Source organism: Pinus tabuliformis, chromosome 7, assembly GCF_031772625.1.
Source record: "Pinus tabuliformis cultivar Carrire ecotype Pingquan chromosome 7, CPIR1, whole genome shotgun sequence".
NCBI classification, from domain to species: domain Eukaryota; kingdom Viridiplantae; phylum Streptophyta; class Pinopsida; order Pinales; family Pinaceae; genus Pinus; species Pinus tabuliformis.
In genome coordinates, this window is record NC_142293.1 from 114,491,177 (window position 1) to 114,509,068 (window position 17,892).

Here is a 17,892-nt window from a genome sequence, read left to right on the forward strand (position 1 = left end):
TCGCCGTTTCCCTCAGCTACGCTCCCCCTGCCCCCCTAATGCTCCGGCGATCTCTTCGCTCTCGGGCTCCCATTATAAATCGATATACAAGTAGCCCCACGTCGCAAAACGCCGCGCAAAAGAGGGGGGAGGGTGCAACACTAGGACTTCCCGGGAGGTCACCCATCCCAGTACTACTCTAGCCCAAGCGCGCTTAACTGCGGAGTTCTGATGGGATCCGGTGCATTAACGCTGGTATGATCGCACCCGCAAAGATCTCGCCCCCTCCCCCTCTTCAAGGGACACCGCCGAGCCACGGGCCCTCGATCCGAAACGGTTCGGCGCAGGGGCTCGCCCTCTTCCCCGACTCGACGGCGCCTCCCGCCCCGCGGGGAGCCAGCGGAAGAACGGACGAGCGAAAATGAAAAGAAGAGAGAGAAGGAAAAGGCGTAAGTTCCGCGACCACCGGCGGCGCTCCGTGGAGCGCGCGCGGCCTTTCCGCGAACGATCCGCGGTTCTTCCAGAATTCGAATTCCTACGGAAGTGCATATGATCCACACCTCTTACCCCACTCTCCTCGTGTCATATCCGCAGCGGCGATGCGAACGGTCCTAGATTCATCGCCCACTGCCGCAAAATGCGTCGCCGCCGTTGCACTGTGATCCCGCCCCTGACTCCCGACCAGGGAAAAGACCCCGTTCTCGAATTTCCCTCGGAGCAGTCTTAAAGCGAGTCGCCGTTTCCCTCAGCTACGCTCCCCCCTGCCCCCCCTAATGCTCCGGCGATCTCTTCGCTCTCGGGCTCCCATTATAAATCGATATACAAGTAGCCCCACGTCGCAAAACGCCGCGCAAAAGAGGGGGGAGGGTGCAACACTAGGACTTCCCGGGAGGTCACCCATCCCAGTACTACTCTAGCCCAAGCGCGCTTAACTGCGGAGTTCTGATGGGATCCGGTGCATTAACGCTGGTATGATCGCACCCGCAAAGATCTCGCCCCCTCCCCCTCTTCAAGGGACACCGCCGAGCCACGGGGCCCTCGATCCGAAACGGTTCGGCGCAGGGGCTCGCCCTCTTCCCCGACTCGACGGCGCCTCCCGCCCCGCGGGGAGCCAGCGGAAGAACGGACGAGCGAAAATGAAAAGAAGAGAGAGAAGGAAAAGGCGTAAGTTCCGCGACCACCGGCGGCGCTCCGTGGAGCGCGCGCGGCCTTTCCGCGAACGATCCGCGGTTCTTCCAGAATTCGAATTCCTACGGAAGTGCATATGATCCACACCTCTTACCCCACTCTCCTCGTGTCATATCCGCAGCGGCGATGCGAACGGTCCTAGATTCATCGCCCACTGCCGCAAAATGCGTCGCCGCCGTTGCACTGTGATCCCGCCCCTGACTCCCGACCAGGGAAAAGACCCCGTTCTCGAATTTCCCTCGGAGCAGTCTTAAAGCGAGTCGCCGTTTCCCTCAGCTACGCTCCCCCTGCCCCCCCTAATGCTCCGGCGATCTCTTCGCTCTCGGGCTCCCATTATAAATCGATATACAAGTAGCCCCACGTCGCAAAACGCCGCGCAAAAGAGGGGGGAGGGTGCAACACTAGGACTTCCCGGGAGGTCACCCATCCCAGTACTACTCTAGCCCAAGCGCGCTTAACTGCGGAGTTCTGATGGGATCCGGTGCATTAACGCTGGTATGATCGCACCCGCAAAGATCTCGCCCCCTCCCCCTCTTCAAGGGACACCGCCGAGCCACGGGCCCTCGATCCGAAACGGTTCGGCGCAGGGGCTCGCCCTCTTCCCCGACTCGACGGCGCCTCCCGCCCCGCGGGGAGCCAGCGGAAGAACGGACGAGCGAAAATGAAAAGAAGAGAGAGAAGGAAAAGGCGTAAGTTCCGCGACCACCGGCGGCGCTCCGTGGAGCGCGCGCGGCCTTTCCGCGAACGATCCGCGGTTCTTCCAGAATTCGAATTCCTACGGAAGTGCATATGATCCACACCTCTTACCCCACTCTCCTCGTGTCATATCCGCAGCGGCGATGCGAACGGTCCTAGATTCATCGCCCACTGCCGCAAAATGCGTCGCCGCCGTTGCACTGTGATCCCGCCCCTGACTCCCGACCAGGGAAAAGACCCCGTTCTCGAATTTCCCTCGGAGCAGTCTTAAAGCGAGTCGCCGTTTCCCTCAGCTACGCTCCCCCCTGCCCCCCCTAATGCTCCGGCGATCTCTTCGCTCTCGGGCTCCCATTATAAATCGATATACAAGTAGCCCCACGTCGCAAAACGCCGCGCAAAAGAGGGGGGAGGGTGCAACACTAGGACTTCCCGGGAGGTCACCCATCCCAGTACTACTCTAGCCCAAGCGCGCTTAACTGCGGAGTTCTGATGGGATCCGGTGCATTAACGCTGGTATGATCGCACCCGCAAAGATCTCGCCCCCTCCCCCTCTTCAAGGGACACCGCCGAGCCACGGGGCCCTCGATCCGAAACGGTTCGGCGCAGGGGCTCGCCCTCTTCCCCGACTCGACGGCGCCTCCCGCCCCGCGGGGAGCCAGCGGAAGAACGGACGAGCGAAAATGAAAAGAAGAGAGAGAAGGAAAAGGCGTAAGTTCCGCGACCACCGGCGGCGCTCCGTGGAGCGCGCGCGGCCTTTCCGCGAACGATCCGCGGTTCTTCCAGAATTCGAATTCCTACGGAAGTGCATATGATCCACACCTCTTACCCCACTCTCCTCGTGTCATATCCGCAGCGGCGATGCGAACGGTCCTAGATTCATCGCCCACTGCCGCAAAATGCGTCGCCGCCGTTGCACTGTGATCCCGCCCCTGACTCCCGACCAGGGAAAAGACCCCGTTCTCGAATTTCCCTCGGAGCAGTCTTAAAGCGAGTCGCCGTTTCCCTCAGCTACGCTCCCCCCTGCCCCCCCTAATGCTCCGGCGATCTCTTCGCTCTCGGGCTCCCATTATAAATCGATATACAAGTAGCCCCACGTCGCAAAACGCCGCGCAAAAGAGGGGGGAGGGTGCAACACTAGGACTTCCCGGGAGGTCACCCATCCCAGTACTACTCTAGCCCAAGCGCGCTTAACTGCGGAGTTCTGATGGGATCCGGTGCATTAACGCTGGTATGATCGCACCCGCAAAGATCTCGCCCCCTCCCCCTCTTCAAGGGACACCGCCGAGCCACGGGCCCTCGATCCGAAACGGTTCGGCGCAGGGGCTCGCCCTCTTCCCCGACTCGACGGCGCCTCCCGCCCCGCGGGGAGCCAGCGGAAGAACGGACGAGCGAAAATGAAAAGAAGAGAGAGAAGGAAAAGGCGTAAGTTCCGCGACCACCGGCGGCGCTCCGTGGAGCGCGCGCGGCCTTTCCGCGAACGATCCGCGGTTCTTCCAGAATTCGAATTCCTACGGAAGTGCATATGATCCACACCTCTTACCCCACTCTCCTCGTGTCATATCCGCAGCGGCGATGCGAACGGTCCTAGATTCATCGCCCACTGCCGCAAAATGCGTCGCCGCCGTTGCACTGTGATCCCGCCCCTGACTCCCGACCAGGGAAAAGACCCCGTTCTCGAATTTCCCTCGGAGCAGTCTTAAAGCGAGTCGCCGTTTCCCTCAGCTACGCTCCCCCCTGCCCCCCCTAATGCTCCGGCGATCTCTTCGCTCTCGGGCTCCCATTATAAATCGATATACAAGTAGCCCCACGTCGCAAAACGCCGCGCAAAAGAGGGGGGAGGGTGCAACACTAGGACTTCCCGGGAGGTCACCCATCCCAGTACTACTCTAGCCCAAGCGCGCTTAACTGCGGAGTTCTGATGGGATCCGGTGCATTAACGCTGGTATGATCGCACCCGCAAAGATCTCGCCCCCTCCCCCTCTTCAAGGGACACCGCCGAGCCACGGGGCCCTCGATCCGAAACGGTTCGGCGCAGGGGCTCGCCCTCTTCCCCGACTCGACGGCGCCTCCCGCCCCGCGGGGAGCCAGCGGAAGAACGGACGAGCGAAAATGAAAAGAAGAGAGAGAAGGAAAAGGCGTAAGTTCCGCGACCACCGGCGGCGCTCCGTGGAGCGCGCGCGGCCTTTCCGCGAACGATCCGCGGTTCTTCCAGAATTCGAATTCCTACGGAAGTGCATATGATCCACACCTCTTACCCCACTCTCCTCGTGTCATATCCGCAGCGGCGATGCGAACGGTCCTAGATTCATCGCCCACTGCCGCAAAATGCGTCGCCGCCGTTGCACTGTGATCCCGCCCCTGACTCCCGACCAGGGAAAAGACCCCGTTCTCGAATTTCCCTCGGAGCAGTCTTAAAGCGAGTCGCCGTTTCCCTCAGCTACGCTCCCCCCTGCCCCCCCTAATGCTCCGGCGATCTCTTCGCTCTCGGGCTCCCATTATAAATCGATATACAAGTAGCCCCACGTCGCAAAACGCCGCGCAAAAGAGGGGGGAGGGTGCAACACTAGGACTTCCCGGGAGGTCACCCATCCCAGTACTACTCTAGCCCAAGCGCGCTTAACTGCGGAGTTCTGATGGGATCCGGTGCATTAACGCTGGTATGATCGCACCCGCAAAGATCTCGCCCCCTCCCCCTCTTCAAGGGACACCGCCGAGCCACGGGGCCCTCGATCCGAAACGGTTCGGCGCAGGGGCTCGCCCTCTTCCCCGACTCGACGGCGCCTCCCGCCCCGCGGGGAGCCAGCGGAAGAACGGACGAGCGAAAATGAAAAGAAGAGAGAGAAGGAAAAGGCGTAAGTTCCGCGACCACCGGCGGCGCTCCGTGGAGCGCGCGCGGCCTTTCCGCGAACGATCCGCGGTTCTTCCAGAATTCGAATTCCTACGGAAGTGCATATGATCCACACCTCTTACCCCACTCTCCTCGTGTCATATCCGCAGCGGCGATGCGAACGGTCCTAGATTCATCGCCCACTGCCGCAAAATGCGTCGCCGCCGTTGCACTGTGATCCCGCCCCTGACTCCCGACCAGGGAAAAGACCCCGTTCTCGAATTTCCCTCGGAGCAGTCTTAAAGCGAGTCGCCGTTTCCCTCAGCTACGCTCCCCCCTGCCCCCCCTAATGCTCCGGCGATCTCTTCGCTCTCGGGCTCCCATTATAAATCGATATACAAGTAGCCCCACGTCGCAGAACGCCGCGCAAAAGAGGGGGGAGGGTGCAGCACTAGGACTTCCCGGGAGGTCACCCATCCCAGTACTACTCTAGCCCAAGCGCGCTTAACTGCGGAGTTCTGATGGGATCCGGTGCATTAACGCTGGTATGATCGCACCCGCAAAGATCTCGCCCCCTCCCCCTCTTCAAGGGACACCGCCGAGCCACGGGGCCCTCGATCCGAAACGGTTCGGCGCAGGGGCTCGCCCTCTTCCCCGACTCGACGGCGCCTCCCGCCCCGCGGGGAGCCAGCGGAAGAACGGACGAGCGAAAATGAAAAGAAGAGAGAGAAGGAAAAGGCGTAAGTTCCGCGACCACCGGCGGCGCTCCGTGGAGCGCGCGCGGCCTTTCCGCGAACGATCCGCGGTTCTTCCAGAATTCGAATTCCTACGGAAGTGCATATGATCCACACCTCTTACCCCACTCTCCTCGTGTCATATCCGCAGCGGCGATGCGAACGGTCCTAGATTCATCGCCCACTGCCGCAAAATGCGTCGCCGCCGTTGCACTGTGATCCCGCCCCTGACTCCCGACCAGGGAAAAGACCCCGTTCTCGAATTTCCCTCGGAGCAGTCTTAAAGCGAGTCGCCGTTTCCCTCAGCTACGCTCCCCCCTGCCCCCCCTAATGCTCCGGCGATCTCTTCGCTCTCGGGCTCCCATTATAAATCGATATACAAGTAGCCCCACGTCGCAAAACGCCGCGCAAAAGAGGGGGGAGGGTGCAACACTAGGACTTCCCGGGAGGTCACCCATCCCAGTACTACTCTAGCCCAAGCGCGCTTAACTGCGGAGTTCTGATGGGATCCGGTGCATTAACGCTGGTATGATCGCACCCGCAAAGATCTCGCCCCCTCCCCCTCTTCAAGGGACACCGCCGAGCCACGGGGCCCTCGATCCGAAACGGTTCGGCGCAGGGGCTCGCCCTCTTCCCCGACTCGACGGCGCCTCCCGCCCCGCGGGGAGCCAGCGGAAGAACGGACGAGCGAAAATGAAAAGAAGAGAGAGAAGGAAAAGGCGTAAGTTCCGCGACCACCGGCGGCGCTCCGTGGAGCGCGCGCGGCCTTTCCGCGAACGATCCGCGGTTCTTCCAGAATTCGAATTCCTACGGAAGTGCATATGATCCACACCTCTTACCCCACTCTCCTCGTGTCATATCCGCAGCGGCGATGCGAACGGTCCTAGATTCATCGCCCACTGCCGCAAAATGCGTCGCCGCCGTTGCACTGTGATCCCGCCCCTGACTCCCGACCAGGGAAAAGACCCCGTTCTCGAATTTCCCTCGGAGCAGTCTTAAAGCGAGTCGCCGTTTCCCTCAGCTACGCTCCCCCCTGCCCCCCCTAATGCTCCGGCGATCTCTTCGCTCTCGGGCTCCCATTATAAATCGATATACAAGTAGCCCCACGTCGCAAAACGCCGCGCAAAAGAGGGGGGAGGGTGCAACACTAGGACTTCCCGGGAGGTCACCCATCCCAGTACTACTCTAGCCCAAGCGCGCTTAACTGCGGAGTTCTGATGGGATCCGGTGCATTAACGCTGGTATGATCGCACCCGCAAAGATCTCGCCCCCTCCCCCTCTTCAAGGGACACCGCCGAGCCACGGGGCCCTCGATCCGAAACGGTTCGGCGCAGGGGCTCGCCCTCTTCCCCGACTCGACGGCGCCTCCCGCCCCGCGGGGAGCCAGCGGAAGAACGGACGAGCGAAAATGAAAAGAAGAGAGAGAAGGAAAAGGCGTAAGTTCCGCGACCACCGGCGGCGCTCCGTGGAGCGCGCGCGGCCTTTCCGCGAACGATCCGCGGTTCTTCCAGAATTCGAATTCCTACGGAAGTGCATATGATCCACACCTCTTACCCCACTCTCCTCGTGTCATATCCGCAGCGGCGATGCGAACGGTCCTAGATTCATCGCCCACTGCCGCAAAATGCGTCGCCGCCGTTGCACTGTGATCCCGCCCCTGACTCCCGACCAGGGAAAAGACCCCGTTCTCGAATTTCCCTCGGAGCAGTCTTAAAGCGAGTCGCCGTTTCCCTCAGCTACGCTCCCCCCTGCCCCCCCTAATGCTCCGGCGATCTCTTCGCTCTCGGGCTCCCATTATAAATCGATATACAAGTAGCCCCACGTCGCAAAACGCCGCGCAAAAGAGGGGGGAGGGTGCAACACTAGGACTTCCCGGGAGGTCACCCATCCCAGTACTACTCTAGCCCAAGCGCGCTTAACTGCGGAGTTCTGATGGGATCCGGTGCATTAACGCTGGTATGATCGCACCCGCAAAGATCTCGCCCCCTCCCCCTCTTCAAGGGACACCGCCGAGCCACGGGGCCCTCGATCCGAAACGGTTCGGCGCAGGGGCTCGCCCTCTTCCCCGACTCGACGGCGCCTCCCGCCCCGCGGGGAGCCAGCGGAAGAACGGACGAGCGAAAATGAAAAGAAGAGAGAGAAGGAAAAGGCGTAAGTTCCGCGACCACCGGCGGCGCTCCGTGGAGCGCGCGCGGCCTTTCCGCGAACGATCCGCGGTTCTTCCAGAATTCGAATTCCTACGGAAGTGCATATGATCCACACCTCTTACCCCACTCTCCTCGTGTCATATCCGCAGCGGCGATGCGAACGGTCCTAGATTCATCGCCCACTGCCGCAAAATGCGTCGCCGCCGTTGCACTGTGATCCCGCCCCTGACTCCCGACCAGGGAAAAGACCCCGTTCTCGAATTTCCCTCGGAGCAGTCTTAAAGCGAGTCGCCGTTTCCCTCAGCTACGCTCCCCCCTGCCCCCCCTAATGCTCCGGCGATCTCTTCGCTCTCGGGCTCCCATTATAAATCGATATACAAGTAGCCCCACGTCGCAAAACGCCGCGCAAAAGAGGGGGGAGGGTGCAACACTAGGACTTCCCGGGAGGTCACCCATCCCAGTACTACTCTAGCCCAAGCGCGCTTAACTGCGGAGTTCTGATGGGATCCGGTGCATTAACGCTGGTATGATCGCACCCGCAAAGATCTCGCCCCCTCCCCCTCTTCAAGGGACACCGCCGAGCCACGGGGCCCTCGATCCGAAACGGTTCGGCGCAGGGGCTCGCCCTCTTCCCCGACTCGACGGCGCCTCCCGCCCCGCGGGGAGCCAGCGGAAGAACGGACGAGCGAAAATGAAAAGAAGAGAGAGAAGGAAAAGGCGTAAGTTCCGCGACCACCGGCGGCGCTCCGTGGAGCGCGCGCGGCCTTTCCGCGAACGATCCGCGGTTCTTCCAGAATTCGAATTCCTACGGAAGTGCATATGATCCACACCTCTTACCCCACTCTCCTCGTGTCATATCCGCAGCGGCGATGCGAACGGTCCTAGATTCATCGCCCACTGCCGCAAAATGCGTCGCCGCCGTTGCACTGTGATCCCGCCCCTGACTCCCGACCAGGGAAAAGACCCCGTTCTCGAATTTCCCTCGGAGCAGTCTTAAAGCGAGTCGCCGTTTCCCTCAGCTACGCTCCCCCCTGCCCCCCCTAATGCTCCGGCGATCTCTTCGCTCTCGGGCTCCCATTATAAATCGATATACAAGTAGCCCCACGTCGCAAAACGCCGCGCAAAAGAGGGGGGAGGGTGCAACACTAGGACTTCCCGGGAGGTCACCCATCCCAGTACTACTCTAGCCCAAGCGCGCTTAACTGCGGAGTTCTGATGGGATCCGGTGCATTAACGCTGGTATGATCGCACCCGCAAAGATCTCGCCCCCTCCCCCTCTTCAAGGGACACCGCCGAGCCACGGGGCCCTCGATCCGAAACGGTTCGGCGCAGGGGCTCGCCCTCTTCCCCGACTCGACGGCGCCTCCCGCCCCGCGGGGAGCCAGCGGAAGAACGGACGAGCGAAAATGAAAAGAAGAGAGAGAAGGAAAAGGCGTAAGTTCCGCGACCACCGGCGGCGCTCCGTGGAGCGCGCGCGGCCTTTCCGCGAACGATCCGCGGTTCTTCCAGAATTCGAATTCCTACGGAAGTGCATATGATCCACACCTCTTACCCCACTCTCCTCGTGTCATATCCGCAGCGGCGATGCGAACGGTCCTAGATTCATCGCCCACTGCCGCAAAATGCGTCGCCGCCGTTGCACTGTGATCCCGCCCCTGACTCCCGACCAGGGAAAAGACCCCGTTCTCGAATTTCCCTCGGAGCAGTCTTAAAGCGAGTCGCCGTTTCCCTCAGCTACGCTCCCCCCTGCCCCCCCTAATGCTCCGGCGATCTCTTCGCTCTCGGGCTCCCATTATAAATCGATATACAAGTAGCCCCACGTCGCAAAACGCCGCGCAAAAGAGGGGGGAGGGTGCAACACTAGGACTTCCCGGGAGGTCACCCATCCCAGTACTACTCTAGCCCAAGCGCGCTTAACTGCGGAGTTCTGATGGGATCCGGTGCATTAACGCTGGTATGATCGCACCCGCAAAGATCTCGCCCCCTCCCCCTCTTCAAGGGACACCGCCGAGCCACGGGGCCCTCGATCCGAAACGGTTCGGCGCAGGGGCTCGCCCTCTTCCCCGACTCGACGGCGCCTCCCGCCCCGCGGGGAGCCAGCGGAAGAACGGACGAGCGAAAATGAAAAGAAGAGAGAGAAGGAAAAGGCGTAAGTTCCGCGACCACCGGCGGCGCTCCGTGGAGCGCGCGCGGCCTTTCCGCGAACGATCCGCGGTTCTTCCAGAATTCGAATTCCTACGGAAGTGCATATGATCCACACCTCTTACCCCACTCTCCTCGTGTCATATCCGCAGCGGCGATGCGAACGGTCCTAGATTCATCGCCCACTGCCGCAAAATGCGTCGCCGCCGTTGCACTGTGATCCCGCCCCTGACTCCCGACCAGGGAAAAGACCCCGTTCTCGAATTTCCCTCGGAGCAGTCTTAAAGCGAGTCGCCGTTTCCCTCAGCTACGCTCCCCCCTGCCCCCCCTAATGCTCCGGCGATCTCTTCGCTCTCGGGCTCCCATTATAAATCGATATACAAGTAGCCCCACGTCGCAAAACGCCGCGCAAAAGAGGGGGGAGGGTGCAACACTAGGACTTCCCGGGAGGTCACCCATCCCAGTACTACTCTAGCCCAAGCGCGCTTAACTGCGGAGTTCTGATGGGATCCGGTGCATTAACGCTGGTATGATCGCACCCGCAAAGATCTCGCCCCCTCCCCCTCTTCAAGGGACACCGCCGAGCCACGGGGCCCTCGATCCGAAACGGTTCGGCGCAGGGGCTCGCCCTCTTCCCCGACTCGACGGCGCCTCCCGCCCCGCGGGGAGCCAGCGGAAGAACGGACGAGCGAAAATGAAAAGAAGAGAGAGAAGGAAAAGGCGTAAGTTCCGCGACCACCGGCGGCGCTCCGTGGAGCGCGCGCGGCCTTTCCGCGAACGATCCGCGGTTCTTCCAGAATTCGAATTCCTACGGAAGTGCATATGATCCACACCTCTTACCCCACTCTCCTCGTGTCATATCCGCAGCGGCGATGCGAACGGTCCTAGATTCATCGCCCACTGCCGCAAAATGCGTCGCCGCCGTTGCACTGTGATCCCGCCCCTGACTCCCGACCAGGGAAAAGACCCCGTTCTCGAATTTCCCTCGGAGCAGTCTTAAAGCGAGTCGCCGTTTCCCTCAGCTACGCTCCCCCCTGCCCCCCCTAATGCTCCGGCGATCTCTTCGCTCTCGGGCTCCCATTATAAATCGATATACAAGTAGCCCCACGTCGCAAAACGCCGCGCAAAAGAGGGGGGAGGGTGCAACACTAGGACTTCCCGGGAGGTCACCCATCCCAGTACTACTCTAGCCCAAGCGCGCTTAACTGCGGAGTTCTGATGGGATCCGGTGCATTAACGCTGGTATGATCGCACCCGCAAAGATCTCGCCCCCTCCCCCTCTTCAAGGGACACCGCCGAGCCACGGGGCCCTCGATCCGAAACGGTTCGGCGCAGGGGCTCGCCCTCTTCCCCGACTCGACGGCGCCTCCCGCCCCGCGGGGAGCCAGCGGAAGAACGGACGAGCGAAAATGAAAAGAAGAGAGAGAAGGAAAAGGCGTAAGTTCCGCGACCACCGGCGGCGCTCCGTGGAGCGCGCGCGGCCTTTCCGCGAACGATCCGCGGTTCTTCCAGAATTCGAATTCCTACGGAAGTGCATATGATCCACACCTCTTACCCCACTCTCCTCGTGTCATATCCGCAGCGGCGATGCGAACGGTCCTAGATTCATCGCCCACTGCCGCAAAATGCGTCGCCGCCGTTGCACTGTGATCCCGCCCCTGACTCCCGACCAGGGAAAAGACCCCGTTCTCGAATTTCCCTCGGAGCAGTCTTAAAGCGAGTCGCCGTTTCCCTCAGCTACGCTCCCCCCTGCCCCCCCTAATGCTCCGGCGATCTCTTCGCTCTCGGGCTCCCATTATAAATCGATATACAAGTAGCCCCACGTCGCAAAACGCCGCGCAAAAGAGGGGGGAGGGTGCAACACTAGGACTTCCCGGGAGGTCACCCATCCCAGTACTACTCTAGCCCAAGCGCGCTTAACTGCGGAGTTCTGATGGGATCCGGTGCATTAACGCTGGTATGATCGCACCCGCAAAGATCTCGCCCCCTCCCCCTCTTCAAGGGACACCGCCGAGCCACGGGCCCTCGATCCGAAACGGTTCGGCGCAGGGGCTCGCCCTCTTCCCCGACTCGACGGCGCCTCCCGCCCCGCGGGGAGCCAGCGGAAGAACGGACGAGCGAAAATGAAAAGAAGAGAGAGAAGGAAAAGGCGTAAGTTCCGCGACCACCGGCGGCGCTCCGTGGAGCGCGCGCGGCCTTTCCGCGAACGATCCGCGGTTCTTCCAGAATTCGAATTCCTACGGAAGTGCATATGATCCACACCTCTTACCCCACTCTCCTCGTGTCATATCCGCAGCGGCGATGCGAACGGTCCTAGATTCATCGCCCACTGCCGCAAAATGCGTCGCCGCCGTTGCACTGTGATCCCGCCCCTGACTCCCGACCAGGGAAAAGACCCCGTTCTCGAATTTCCCTCGGAGCAGTCTTAAAGCGAGTCGCCGTTTCCCTCAGCTACGCTCCCCCCTGCCCCCCCTAATGCTCCGGCGATCTCTTCGCTCTCGGGCTCCCATTATAAATCGATATACAAGTAGCCCCACGTCGCAAAACGCCGCGCAAAAGAGGGGGGAGGGTGCAACACTAGGACTTCCCGGGAGGTCACCCATCCCAGTACTACTCTAGCCCAAGCGCGCTTAACTGCGGAGTTCTGATGGGATCCGGTGCATTAACGCTGGTATGATCGCACCCGCAAAGATCTCGCCCCCTCCCCCTCTTCAAGGGACACCGCCGAGCCACGGGGCCCTCGATCCGAAACGGTTCGGCGCAGGGGCTCGCCCTCTTCCCCGACTCGACGGCGCCTCCCGCCCCGCGGGGAGCCAGCGGAAGAACGGACGAGCGAAAATGAAAAGAAGAGAGAGAAGGAAAAGGCGTAAGTTCCGCGACCACCGGCGGCGCTCCGTGGAGCGCGCGCGGCCTTTCCGCGAACGATCCGCGGTTCTTCCAGAATTCGAATTCCTACGGAAGTGCATATGATCCACACCTCTTACCCCACTCTCCTCGTGTCATATCCGCAGCGGCGATGCGAACGGTCCTAGATTCATCGCCCACTGCCGCAAAATGCGTCGCCGCCGTTGCACTGTGATCCCGCCCCTGACTCCCGACCAGGGAAAAGACCCCGTTCTCGAATTTCCCTCGGAGCAGTCTTAAAGCGAGTCGCCGTTTCCCTCAGCTACGCTCCCCCCTGCCCCCCCTAATGCTCCGGCGATCTCTTCGCTCTCGGGCTCCCATTATAAATCGATATACAAGTAGCCCCACGTCGCAAAACGCCGCGCAAAAGAGGGGGGAGGGTGCAACACTAGGACTTCCCGGGAGGTCACCCATCCCAGTACTACTCTAGCCCAAGCGCGCTTAACTGCGGAGTTCTGATGGGATCCGGTGCATTAACGCTGGTATGATCGCACCCGCAAAGATCTCGCCCCCTCCCCCTCTTCAAGGGACACCGCCGAGCCACGGGGCCCTCGATCCGAAACGGTTCGGCGCAGGGGCTCGCCCTCTTCCCCGACTCGACGGCGCCTCCCGCCCCGCGGGGAGCCAGCGGAAGAACGGACGAGCGAAAATGAAAAGAAGAGAGAGAAGGAAAAGGCGTAAGTTCCGCGACCACCGGCGGCGCTCCGTGGAGCGCGCGCGGCCTTTCCGCGAACGATCCGCGGTTCTTCCAGAATTCGAATTCCTACGGAAGTGCATATGATCCACACCTCTTACCCCACTCTCCTCGTGTCATATCCGCAGCGGCGATGCGAACGGTCCTAGATTCATCGCCCACTGCCGCAAAATGCGTCGCCGCCGTTGCACTGTGATCCCGCCCCTGACTCCCGACCAGGGAAAAGACCCCGTTCTCGAATTTCCCTCGGAGCAGTCTTAAAGCGAGTCGCCGTTTCCCTCAGCTACGCTCCCCCCTGCCCCCCCTAATGCTCCGGCGATCTCTTCGCTCTCGGGCTCCCATTATAAATCGATATACAAGTAGCCCCACGTCGCAAAACGCCGCGCAAAAGAGGGGGGAGGGTGCAACACTAGGACTTCCCGGGAGGTCACCCATCCCAGTACTACTCTAGCCCAAGCGCGCTTAACTGCGGAGTTCTGATGGGATCCGGTGCATTAACGCTGGTATGATCGCACCCGCAAAGATCTCGCCCCCTCCCCCTCTTCAAGGGACACCGCCGAGCCACGGGGCCCTCGATCCGAAACGGTTCGGCGCAGGGGCTCGCCCTCTTCCCCGACTCGACGGCGCCTCCCGCCCCGCGGGGAGCCAGCGGAAGAACGGACGAGCGAAAATGAAAAGAAGAGAGAGAAGGAAAAGGCGTAAGTTCCGCGACCACCGGCGGCGCTCCGTGGAGCGCGCGCGGCCTTTCCGCGAACGATCCGCGGTTCTTCCAGAATTCGAATTCCTACGGAAGTGCATATGATCCACACCTCTTACCCCACTCTCCTCGTGTCATATCCGCAGCGGCGATGCGAACGGTCCTAGATTCATCGCCCACTGCCGCAAAATGCGTCGCCGCCGTTGCACTGTGATCCCGCCCCTGACTCCCGACCAGGGAAAAGACCCCGTTCTCGAATTTCCCTCGGAGCAGTCTTAAAGCGAGTCGCCGTTTCCCTCAGCTACGCTCCCCCCTGCCCCCCCTAATGCTCCGGCGATCTCTTCGCTCTCGGGCTCCCATTATAAATCGATATACAAGTAGCCCCACGTCGCAAAACGCCGCGCAAAAGAGGGGGGAGGGTGCAACACTAGGACTTCCCGGGAGGTCACCCATCCCAGTACTACTCTAGCCCAAGCGCGCTTAACTGCGGAGTTCTGATGGGATCCGGTGCATTAACGCTGGTATGATCGCACCCGCAAAGATCTCGCCCCCTCCCCCTCTTCAAGGGACACCGCCGAGCCACGGGGCCCTCGATCCGAAACGGTTCGGCGCAGGGGCTCGCCCTCTTCCCCGACTCGACGGCGCCTCCCGCCCCGCGGGGAGCCAGCGGAAGAACGGACGAGCGAAAATGAAAAGAAGAGAGAGAAGGAAAAGGCGTAAGTTCCGCGACCACCGGCGGCGCTCCGTGGAGCGCGCGCGGCCTTTCCGCGAACGATCCGCGGTTCTTCCAGAATTCGAATTCCTACGGAAGTGCATATGATCCACACCTCTTACCCCACTCTCCTCGTGTCATATCCGCAGCGGCGATGCGAACGGTCCTAGATTCATCGCCCACTGCCGCAAAATGCGTCGCCGCCGTTGCACTGTGATCCCGCCCCTGACTCCCGACCAGGGAAAAGACCCCGTTCTCGAATTTCCCTCGGAGCAGTCTTAAAGCGAGTCGCCGTTTCCCTCAGCTACGCTCCCCCCTGCCCCCCCTAATGCTCCGGCGATCTCTTCGCTCTCGGGCTCCCATTATAAATCGATATACAAGTAGCCCCACGTCGCAAAACGCCGCGCAAAAGAGGGGGGAGGGTGCAACACTAGGACTTCCCGGGAGGTCACCCATCCCAGTACTACTCTAGCCCAAGCGCGCTTAACTGCGGAGTTCTGATGGGATCCGGTGCATTAACGCTGGTATGATCGCACCCGCAAAGATCTCGCCCCCTCCCCCTCTTCAAGGGACACCGCCGAGCCACGGGGCCCTCGATCCGAAACGGTTCGGCGCAGGGGCTCGCCCTCTTCCCCGACTCGACGGCGCCTCCCGCCCCGCGGGGAGCCAGCGGAAGAACGGACGAGCGAAAATGAAAAGAAGAGAGAGAAGGAAAAGGCGTAAGTTCCGCGACCACCGGCGGCGCTCCGTGGAGCGCGCGCGGCCTTTCCGCGAACGATCCGCGGTTCTTCCAGAATTCGAATTCCTACGGAAGTGCATATGATCCACACCTCTTACCCCACTCTCCTCGTGTCATATCCGCAGCGGCGATGCGAACGGTCCTAGATTCATCGCCCACTGCCGCAAAATGCGTCGCCGCCGTTGCACTGTGATCCCGCCCCTGACTCCCGACCAGGGAAAAGACCCCGTTCTCGAATTTCCCTCGGAGCAGTCTTAAAGCGAGTCGCCGTTTCCCTCAGCTACGCTCCCCCCTGCCCCCCCTAATGCTCCGGCGATCTCTTCGCTCTCGGGCTCCCATTATAAATCGATATACAAGTAGCCCCACGTCGCAAAACGCCGCGCAAAAGAGGGGGGAGGGTGCAACACTAGGACTTCCCGGGAGGTCACCCATCCCAGTACTACTCTAGCCCAAGCGCGCTTAACTGCGGAGTTCTGATGGGATCCGGTGCATTAACGCTGGTATGATCGCACCCGCAAAGATCTCGCCCCCTCCCCCTCTTCAAGGGACACCGCCGAGCCACGGGGCCCTCGATCCGAAACGGTTCGGCGCAGGGGCTCGCCCTCTTCCCCGACTCGACGGCGCCTCCCGCCCCGCGGGGAGCCAGCGGAAGAACGGACGAGCGAAAATGAAAAGAAGAGAGAGAAGGAAAAGGCGTAAGTTCCGCGACCACCGGCGGCGCTCCGTGGAGCGCGCGCGGCCTTTCCGCGAACGATCCGCGGTTCTTCCAGAATTCGAATTCCTACGGAAGTGCATATGATCCACACCTCTTACCCCACTCTCCTCGTGTCATATCCGCAGCGGCGATGCGAACGGTCCTAGATTCATCGCCCACTGCCGCAAAATGCGTCGCCGCCGTTGCACTGTGATCCCGCCCCTGACTCCCGACCAGGGAAAAGACCCCGTTCTCGAATTTCCCTCGGAGCAGTCTTAAAGCGAGTCGCCGTTTCCCTCAGCTACGCTCCCCCCTGCCCCCCCTAATGCTCCGGCGATCTCTTCGCTCTCGGGCTCCCATTATAAATCGATATACAAGTAGCCCCACGTCGCAAAACGCCGCGCAAAAGAGGGGGGAGGGTGCAACACTAGGACTTCCCGGGAGGTCACCCATCCCAGTACTACTCTAGCCCAAGCGCGCTTAACTGCGGAGTTCTGATGGGATCCGGTGCATTAACGCTGGTATGATCGCACCCGCAAAGATCTCGCCCCCTCCCCCTCTTCAAGGGACACCGCCGAGCCACGGGCCCTCGATCCGAAACGGTTCGGCGCAGGGGCTCGCCCTCTTCCCCGACTCGACGGCGCCTCCCGCCCCGCGGGGAGCCAGCGGAAGAACGGACGAGCGAAAATGAAAAGAAGAGAGAGAAGGAAAGGCGTAAGTTCCGCGACCACCGGCGGCGCTCCGTGGAGCGCGCGCGGCCTTTCCGCGAACGATCCGCGGTTCTTCCAGAATTCGAATTCCTACGGAAGTGCATATGATCCACACCTCTTACCCCACTCTCCTCGTGTCATATCCGCAGCGGCGATGCGAACGGTCCTAGATTCATCGCCCACTGCCGCAAAATGCGTCGCCGCCGTTGCACTGTGATCCCGCCCCTGACTCCCGACCAGGGAAAAGACCCCGTTCTCGAATTTCCCTCGGAGCAGTCTTAAAGCGAGTCGCCGTTTCCCTCAGCTACGCTCCCCCCTGCCCCCCCTAATGCTCCGGCGATCTCTTCGCTCTCGGGCTCCCATTATAAATCGATATACAAGTAGCCCCACGTCGCAAAACGCCGCGCAAAAGAGGGGGGAGGGTGCAACACTAGGACTTCCCGGGAGGTCACCCATCCCAGTACTACTCTAGCCCAAGCGCGCTTAACTGCGGAGTTCTGATGGGATCCGGTGCATTAACGCTGGTATGATCGCACCCGCAAAGATCTCGCCCCCTCCCCCTCTTCAAGGGACACCGCCGAGCCACGGGCCCTCGATCCGAAACGGTTCGGCGCAGGGGCTCGCCCTCTTCCCCGACTCGACGGCGCCTCCCGCCCCGCGGGGAGCCAGCGGAAGAACGGACGAGCGAAAATGAAAAGAAGAGAGAGAAGGAAAAGGCGTAAGTTCCGCGACCACCGGCGGCGCTCCGTGGAGCGCGCGCGGCCTTTCCGCGAACGATCCGCGGTTCTTCCAGAATTCGAATTCCTACGGAAGTGCATATGATCCACACCTCTTACCCCACTCTCCTCGTGTCATATCCGCAGCGGCGATGCGAACGGTCCTAGATTCATCGCCCACTGCCGCAAAATGCGTCGCCGCCGTTGCACTGTGATCCCGCCCCTGACTCCCGACCAGGGAAAAGACCCCGTTCTCGAATTTCCCTCGGAGCAGTCTTAAAGCGAGTCGCCGTTTCCCTCAGCTACGCTCCCC

The 17,892-nt window shown here is 61.3% G+C and overlaps 25 non-coding genes across 25 annotated transcripts; all 25 read right to left on the minus strand.

Moving 5' to 3' along the window:
* Positions 1-129: 129 nt before the first annotated feature.
* LOC149245756 (5S ribosomal RNA) lies at positions 130-248 on the minus strand. The gene has a single exon (XR_016267948.1). It is a non-coding gene; the product is annotated as a 5S ribosomal RNA (ribosomal RNA).
* Positions 249-843: 595 nt separating this feature from the next.
* Positions 844-962, minus strand: LOC149245757 (5S ribosomal RNA). Its single transcript, XR_016267949.1, has one exon. It is a non-coding gene; the product is annotated as a 5S ribosomal RNA (ribosomal RNA).
* A 595-nt stretch (positions 963-1,557) lies between these two features.
* On the minus strand, positions 1,558-1,676 carry LOC149245758 (5S ribosomal RNA). Its single transcript, XR_016267950.1, has one exon. It is a non-coding gene; the product is annotated as a 5S ribosomal RNA (ribosomal RNA).
* A 595-nt stretch (positions 1,677-2,271) lies between these two features.
* On the minus strand, positions 2,272-2,390 carry LOC149245759 (5S ribosomal RNA). Its single transcript, XR_016267951.1, has one exon. It is a non-coding gene; the product is annotated as a 5S ribosomal RNA (ribosomal RNA).
* Positions 2,391-2,986: 596 nt separating this feature from the next.
* LOC149245760 (5S ribosomal RNA) lies at positions 2,987-3,105 on the minus strand. Its single transcript, XR_016267952.1, has one exon. It is a non-coding gene; the product is annotated as a 5S ribosomal RNA (ribosomal RNA).
* Positions 3,106-3,700: 595 nt separating this feature from the next.
* Positions 3,701-3,819, minus strand: LOC149245761 (5S ribosomal RNA). Its single transcript, XR_016267953.1, has one exon. It is a non-coding gene; the product is annotated as a 5S ribosomal RNA (ribosomal RNA).
* A 596-nt stretch (positions 3,820-4,415) lies between these two features.
* LOC149245762 (5S ribosomal RNA) lies at positions 4,416-4,534 on the minus strand. The gene has a single exon (XR_016267954.1). It is a non-coding gene; the product is annotated as a 5S ribosomal RNA (ribosomal RNA).
* A 596-nt stretch (positions 4,535-5,130) lies between these two features.
* On the minus strand, positions 5,131-5,249 carry LOC149245763 (5S ribosomal RNA). Its single transcript, XR_016267423.1, has one exon. It is a non-coding gene; the product is annotated as a 5S ribosomal RNA (ribosomal RNA).
* A 596-nt stretch (positions 5,250-5,845) lies between these two features.
* Positions 5,846-5,964, minus strand: LOC149245764 (5S ribosomal RNA). The gene has a single exon (XR_016267956.1). It is a non-coding gene; the product is annotated as a 5S ribosomal RNA (ribosomal RNA).
* A 596-nt stretch (positions 5,965-6,560) lies between these two features.
* On the minus strand, positions 6,561-6,679 carry LOC149245765 (5S ribosomal RNA). Its single transcript, XR_016267957.1, has one exon. It is a non-coding gene; the product is annotated as a 5S ribosomal RNA (ribosomal RNA).
* Positions 6,680-7,275: 596 nt separating this feature from the next.
* Positions 7,276-7,394, minus strand: LOC149245766 (5S ribosomal RNA). Its single transcript, XR_016267958.1, has one exon. It is a non-coding gene; the product is annotated as a 5S ribosomal RNA (ribosomal RNA).
* A 596-nt stretch (positions 7,395-7,990) lies between these two features.
* Positions 7,991-8,109, minus strand: LOC149245767 (5S ribosomal RNA). The gene has a single exon (XR_016267959.1). It is a non-coding gene; the product is annotated as a 5S ribosomal RNA (ribosomal RNA).
* Positions 8,110-8,705: 596 nt separating this feature from the next.
* Positions 8,706-8,824, minus strand: LOC149245768 (5S ribosomal RNA). Its single transcript, XR_016267960.1, has one exon. It is a non-coding gene; the product is annotated as a 5S ribosomal RNA (ribosomal RNA).
* A 596-nt stretch (positions 8,825-9,420) lies between these two features.
* On the minus strand, positions 9,421-9,539 carry LOC149245769 (5S ribosomal RNA). The gene has a single exon (XR_016267961.1). It is a non-coding gene; the product is annotated as a 5S ribosomal RNA (ribosomal RNA).
* A 596-nt stretch (positions 9,540-10,135) lies between these two features.
* Positions 10,136-10,254, minus strand: LOC149245770 (5S ribosomal RNA). The gene has a single exon (XR_016267962.1). It is a non-coding gene; the product is annotated as a 5S ribosomal RNA (ribosomal RNA).
* A 596-nt stretch (positions 10,255-10,850) lies between these two features.
* Positions 10,851-10,969, minus strand: LOC149245771 (5S ribosomal RNA). Its single transcript, XR_016267963.1, has one exon. It is a non-coding gene; the product is annotated as a 5S ribosomal RNA (ribosomal RNA).
* Positions 10,970-11,565: 596 nt separating this feature from the next.
* Positions 11,566-11,684, minus strand: LOC149245772 (5S ribosomal RNA). Its single transcript, XR_016267964.1, has one exon. It is a non-coding gene; the product is annotated as a 5S ribosomal RNA (ribosomal RNA).
* A 595-nt stretch (positions 11,685-12,279) lies between these two features.
* Positions 12,280-12,398, minus strand: LOC149245773 (5S ribosomal RNA). Its single transcript, XR_016267965.1, has one exon. It is a non-coding gene; the product is annotated as a 5S ribosomal RNA (ribosomal RNA).
* Positions 12,399-12,994: 596 nt separating this feature from the next.
* Positions 12,995-13,113, minus strand: LOC149245774 (5S ribosomal RNA). The gene has a single exon (XR_016267967.1). It is a non-coding gene; the product is annotated as a 5S ribosomal RNA (ribosomal RNA).
* A 596-nt stretch (positions 13,114-13,709) lies between these two features.
* Positions 13,710-13,828, minus strand: LOC149245775 (5S ribosomal RNA). The gene has a single exon (XR_016267968.1). It is a non-coding gene; the product is annotated as a 5S ribosomal RNA (ribosomal RNA).
* A 596-nt stretch (positions 13,829-14,424) lies between these two features.
* Positions 14,425-14,543, minus strand: LOC149245776 (5S ribosomal RNA). The gene has a single exon (XR_016267969.1). It is a non-coding gene; the product is annotated as a 5S ribosomal RNA (ribosomal RNA).
* Positions 14,544-15,139: 596 nt separating this feature from the next.
* Positions 15,140-15,258, minus strand: LOC149245777 (5S ribosomal RNA). Its single transcript, XR_016267970.1, has one exon. It is a non-coding gene; the product is annotated as a 5S ribosomal RNA (ribosomal RNA).
* Positions 15,259-15,854: 596 nt separating this feature from the next.
* LOC149245778 (5S ribosomal RNA) lies at positions 15,855-15,973 on the minus strand. Its single transcript, XR_016267971.1, has one exon. It is a non-coding gene; the product is annotated as a 5S ribosomal RNA (ribosomal RNA).
* A 596-nt stretch (positions 15,974-16,569) lies between these two features.
* On the minus strand, positions 16,570-16,688 carry LOC149245779 (5S ribosomal RNA). Its single transcript, XR_016267972.1, has one exon. It is a non-coding gene; the product is annotated as a 5S ribosomal RNA (ribosomal RNA).
* A 594-nt stretch (positions 16,689-17,282) lies between these two features.
* LOC149245780 (5S ribosomal RNA) lies at positions 17,283-17,401 on the minus strand. The gene has a single exon (XR_016267973.1). It is a non-coding gene; the product is annotated as a 5S ribosomal RNA (ribosomal RNA).
* Positions 17,402-17,892: the final 491 nt, after the last annotated feature.